The sequence below is a fragment of the Phalacrocorax aristotelis genome, unplaced genomic scaffold (assembly GCF_949628215.1).
Source record: "Phalacrocorax aristotelis unplaced genomic scaffold, bGulAri2.1 scaffold_80, whole genome shotgun sequence".
NCBI classification, from domain to species: Eukaryota; Metazoa; Chordata; class Aves; order Suliformes; family Phalacrocoracidae; genus Phalacrocorax; species Phalacrocorax aristotelis.
This window is the reverse complement of record NW_027441280.1, coordinates 103,405-108,264: the sequence shown is the minus strand read 5'-3', so window position 1 is coordinate 108,264 and position 4,860 is coordinate 103,405. Positions and strand designations below refer to the sequence as shown.

The following is a 4,860-nucleotide window of genomic DNA, read 5'->3' as shown; positions in this document are numbered from 1 at the left end:
GCCCATAGAGGAAGGCACTACGCGTCTTGCTGGGTTGGTTTCCCTGCCTTCTCGTAAGCTGTCGCGGAAACTTGCACGAGGAAAGCCTGTGCAAGCTGATGATGACAGCCACACACGGTTGAAGAGGGAGCAGATGGTGAGAGCAGAGGTACGCGCTCAGGCTGTGCGCTGGAAGCTAATGCTAATGCTGCAAAATAAAGAGTGGATTTTCTTTTTTGGGTTTAGGTGAGCGCTAAACATTACACGTGCGTGTGTGCGTGTGTCTCTCGCAGGTTTTTGTCATACACCCCACCCTCCCACCCCAAAAAAACAACCCACACATGCCACGCGTTAAACAGTGGTTTTCCATTGTACTTAGACGTGCTTACATAGGTGTGTTGGTTTGTTACTTTTTTTAATGCAGAAACAGCAATACGATAGATTTAATACAGCTAGCAGTTAGACGGGTGTAGCTTTAGAGCGTCGGCTGTTTACAAAGCAACTGCACACCTTCTTTAACTCACAGTTTAAACAAATGAACTTGCAGTGCATCACACGTGCTTTGTACAGTCACGTTCCACACGGCAGGTCAGATGCTTCACCCTGCCTTGTCCTTGTTCCCCCGACTCCGACGGGACCGCCGAGGCCATCCTGGGGACAGCGCCGCTTTCTAGCAGCTGGGTTGCTTGCCTGGACGCCCCACAGACAAACAGTCATTTCCCCACTGAACCTCTTCTCAAATATTTTCCTACCCCTGCAGGCCCCACGTCCTTTGGTTCATATTTCCTTTTTTCCGGGCTTTATGCACAGGACCGATGATTTCCAGAAATAGAAACAGAGGCTGATTCAGTCCAGGCTAAACATTCTCTGACCTAAACCAAACTGCCTTCGAAGAGATAGCTGTACTGTGGGCACCACCTCGGGAACAGAAGTTGCCCTGTCATAAAAAAAAAAAAAAAAAAAGAAGGAAAACAAGGCATTTCAGGCTGAGGAGGCTGAACGGTGTGCTGGGGGCGGTGGGGAGTTGGAAAGAAACAGTTCAGACGATCAGAGCGAGCTTAGCGTTGCAAAGCGTGCCATTATTTTTAATTTGGCAGTCAGAAGAAAATAGATTCCGACACTGATTTCCTGTGTGCTGCGGGAGTTCTCGCCTCAGCATTCCTGTGCACCATTTTACTTTTGTGTCCCGTCTGCTTTGCTTTTGCGCTGTAGCTCTCCGGTTCTAGCTACGCTTCCCACCACCCCCGTTACTCTTTGACAAGCCCAGCTCTCACTGTGCTTCCCTTCCCGTATGCGCGTGCAGGGAAAAGCCCGCGCGTCTGCCACTACAGGACACGCTCTGGGAGGCAGGAGAGATGACGACGCTCCCTGACAGAGGACACAGCTGAGGGGCGGTCCGCCGGGGCTGGGGAGATGGCAGCACCTTCCCTCAGCTGCCCCATCCGAGCACGGGTGCAGGTGAGCACTGAGGAGAGACAAGCAGGCAGGAGCCGCAGAGCGAGAGAGAAAATAAAATTCACGGGTGGGTGCTACTTACGTCTCATTTTTAGCGCAAGGGATGAATTCTCAGCACATTCTTGGAGCTGCCCCTTTGGGACTCACGGAGAAGAGGGAGGTTGGCCACGCGGTGCAGCCCAGCTCTGCTTCCCCTAAATGGTTTTACTGTTCAGGTGTTGCCCTAATCTGGCCGGTACCCCTGCAAAGAGTTTGGGATTTCTGCTGCCTCTCCGGGCCAGCCGCAGACCCTGACTTCATCGCAGCGAATGACCCTGCACTCCTCAGAGCGGTTGCCGAGTCACATCCCGCTGCCTTCCCTGCAGAACTGGAGACCCTTTTTCAGCCCTTGCCCCCTCTTCTCTCAGCTCGTTGCCCATCCCTTTTTCAGGGCCGGCACCGATCCCGCCTCCAGCTCGCCCTGTCTCCACCTGCGAGCGCCCAACAGGAGCTAAATGTCTCCTCAAGGACGCACGGAAGAGACGCGCAGGCAACCCAGCACAGACCCCCTGCAAACATCTTCTTTCCATTTTCTTTCCTCTCCTGACACGAAGAGATGACTTAGGAAAAGCGTACTGCTCGCATTTCACCTGCACTGCTTCTACTTTCACTTTCGCTCTCCTTGGCAGTAATTAATAGCGGTGGTTGGGGAGGGCTGGGGCATTCCCCCAAAGCGGCTGCAGTTACATCCGGGCGGTTGTGGCACTCCATTAGCTTTGTCATTTTAAATCTAAATCTTCTGGAATTGTTAGTTCTCGTCAGGAATCACCCGCACCTGCAAATTTTCTTAATGCCTACGCTTGAACCCAGCCACTGTTTAACAGCTCACCTTTATTTCTGTTCATTTAAGAATCTAAAGCTTCGTTTACTGCTTGGGTTGGAAGCAGGAGCTGTCGCTGCCTCTGAACTTTCTAACAGCCCTGTTACAATTTCAGTATTACCCACTCCCAATTTAGCTTTCCAGTTCAATTTTCATTGTAGATTCTAAAACTGTCCTTATTTTGTTTCTGATCAGGAGTCATTAATGCCTGCAGTTGATGTAATAACGGCTGTATTTAGATTGAGCTATTAATGACTCGCAACTCTATTTATGGCATAAAAAAGGACTGCCTTTATTTTTTTTTTAATTACAGATTAGGAATAATGACTGCCTGGTTTGCTCAGTAATAGGTGCGATTAAATTTAGTCACGACTCCTCCCTAAATAAAATGTATTTATTTGCACTCTAACAATTTAACCTTCCCTTTACCGGCCAGGGGCACCGACAAGTGCCCGTGCGTACCTCCGCTCCCCCTGCGCCGGCTCCCCAGGGAACAGCCTCTTACCCTGACCAGAGCCTGCAGCGGCCCGTTGTCGTCCCAGCTCCTCGCCCTCGAGAAAGCGGCCGCCTGAAGCGGCAGCAGATCCGCTGCTGCCCAGAGGGGATGGAAATGGCGCGGGGTAAATGATAATATGAAATGATAAATGAATGAAATGATCTCACAAGGGGGAAGAAAACCAGCAAAGCAAAAAACAAACCCCAAACAGAACACCATACCACTAAACCATCTCACCGCCCCCTCAGCGCCCGAAACAACATCCCGGGAGAAAAAAAGCAAAGCAGGCCACAAGGGACCTTTCTAGTACAGATGCTGCCAAAGAGTGCCAAGCTCTGGAATCCTTACCTCAGGCAACGCCTCCGCTTCTCTAAACGCCAGAGCACGCCTGCCCGGGGGGCTGAGACAGCCCCAAAGCTGCGACCGCCCGAGGGAACACGGGAGCACCGACGGCAGAGAAGCCCAGGGGCAGCAAGAGCTGCCCGAGCCCCGGCTGGGGCTCTTCGACCCCCGGGCCCCGCCCCCGCCCTTCCCACAGCGCCCCGCAAAAGGGGCGGGCCGAGCCCCCCCGAGGGATGAAGGCTCGCAGGGTGGCAGCAGAGAGCAAAGTGCACCGCACAGCACCAAAGTGGGTGGGTGGGGCCAGGTGGGTCGGACATCAGACGGCCCGCCTGCCCATCGCCGGGGGCAGGGCCCGTTGCTAAGAGCGTGGCGAGGGGTATCAGGACCGCCCTCAACGGGCTATCGCAAGGGGTCAACACCTGTCGCTAGGGGCTGTGCCTACACGGTTCCGGCCCCCACGGTGACGTCACCACGTAGCGTGCGGGGGGTCACTAAGTGGCGTGGAGAAGTGAGCGCGGCAAAATGTCGCTACAGCCCGTGCACGGCTGCTGGCTGCAGTACCGCAGTTTGGTCGCACGGTGGCAGCAGAGAGCTAAAAGGTCGCCACTGCGCATGCGCGGCTGCCCACCTGCGGTACGAGGGTTTGGGCGCTCGGTGGAAGTAGGGGGCAGAAAATAAAGCGCCACCGCGCATACGGAACTGCCTGGCTGCAGTACCGGCATCTGCTTGCACGGTGGGAGCAGCGACCAGAGGAAAACTTCAGCCTGGGGAACGGGCAGCTTCCCGTCTGCAGTACCCGGTTTTGATCGACCGGTGACTGCCGCGATCGGGTAAGGGGCGGGTGGAAATCTCTACCAGGGTAGCGCAGCTCCCGCCTGCAGTCCCGGGGTTCGGTCGCTTGGTGGAAGCAGCGAGCAGAATACAAAGGGTGGCCACTGCGCATGCGCGGCTGCCCACCTGCAGTACCGCGGTTTGGTCGCTCGGTGGCAGCAGAGAGCAAAAAGGCCCACTGCGCATGCGCGGCTGCCCATCTGCAGTACCGCGGTCTGATCGCACGGTGGCAGCAGAGAGCAGAAAGAGACGCCACTGCGCATGCGCGCCTGTCCACCTGCAGTACTGCTGTTTGATCGCACGGTGGCAGCAGAGAGCATGAAGAGACGCCACTGCGCATGCGCGGCTACCCACCTGCAGTACCGCGGTCTGGTCGCACGGTGGCAGCAGAGAGCAAAAGGGCGCCACTGCGCATGCGCAGCCGCCCACCTGCAGTACCGCGGTTTGGTCGCACGGTGGCAGCAGAGAGCAAAAAGGCGCCACTGCGCATGCGCGGCCCCCCACATGCAGTACCCGGGCTTGATCGCACGGTGGCAGCAGCGACCAGCAGAAAAGGCGCCACAGCGCATGCGCGGCTGCCCACCTGCAGTACCCGGGTTTGATCGCACGGTGGCAGCAGAGAGCAGAAAGAGGCGCCACTGCGCATGCGCGGCTGCCCACCTGCAGTACCCGGGCTTGATCGCACGGTGGCAGCAGCGACCAGCAGAAAAGGCGCCACAGCGCATGCGCGGCTGCCCACCTGCAGTACCGCGGTCTGGTCGCACGGTGGCAGCAGAGAGCAAAAGGGCGCCACTGCGCATGCGCAGCCGCCCACCTGCAGTACCGCGGTTTGGTCGCACGGTGGCAGCAGAGAGCAAAAAGGCGCCACTGCGCATGCGCGGCCCCCCACATGCAGTAC

The 4,860-nt window shown here is 56.5% G+C and overlaps 1 long non-coding RNA gene across 1 annotated transcript; it reads right to left on the bottom strand.

Moving 5' to 3' along the window:
• Positions 1-260: 260 nt before the first annotated feature.
• On the bottom strand, positions 261-2,912 carry LOC142051231 (uncharacterized). Its single transcript, XR_012658361.1, has 3 exons — positions 2,799-2,912; positions 1,517-1,675; positions 261-916 (listed from the first exon to the last, which is right to left on the bottom strand). It is a non-coding gene; the product is annotated as an uncharacterized LOC142051231 (long non-coding RNA).
• Positions 2,913-4,860: the final 1,948 nt, after the last annotated feature.